Genomic DNA, 579 nt, shown 5'->3' with positions numbered 1-579 from the left:
TGTTTGATATATATATATATATATATATATATATATGGTTAAATATCAACACAACATCGTGTTCAAATAGAAATAAATTTCTACCTCATACTTGGGATCGAACGCTAGCCCCTTCCTTTCATTAGAAGGGGCTAGCGTTCGATCCCAAGTATGAGGTAGAAATTTATATTTATATATATATATATATATATATATAGATATATATATATATATATATATATAGATATAGATATAGATATAGATATAGATATAGATATAGATATATCTATCTATCTATCTATCTATATATATATATATATATATATACATCAATAATGTTCGTGTAATCGCTTTGAGTAAATAATTCTTGAATCCACGTAATTGGTTTTTACTCAGGTATACATTTTTGCAATGGCATCTAATTGTCACTACAAAGATATATACATATATATATATATATATATATACATACATACATATATACATATATATATATATGTATATATATATATATATATATATATACCAATAATGCTTGTGTAATCCCTTTGTGTAATTAATTCTTAAATCCACGTAATAAATTGCTTTGTTTTTTTTACT

Source organism: Palaemon carinicauda, chromosome 20, assembly GCF_036898095.1.
Source record: "Palaemon carinicauda isolate YSFRI2023 chromosome 20, ASM3689809v2, whole genome shotgun sequence".
NCBI lineage: Eukaryota > Metazoa > Arthropoda > Malacostraca > Decapoda > Palaemonidae > Palaemon > Palaemon carinicauda.
Note: the sequence above shows the minus strand (reverse complement) of the source record.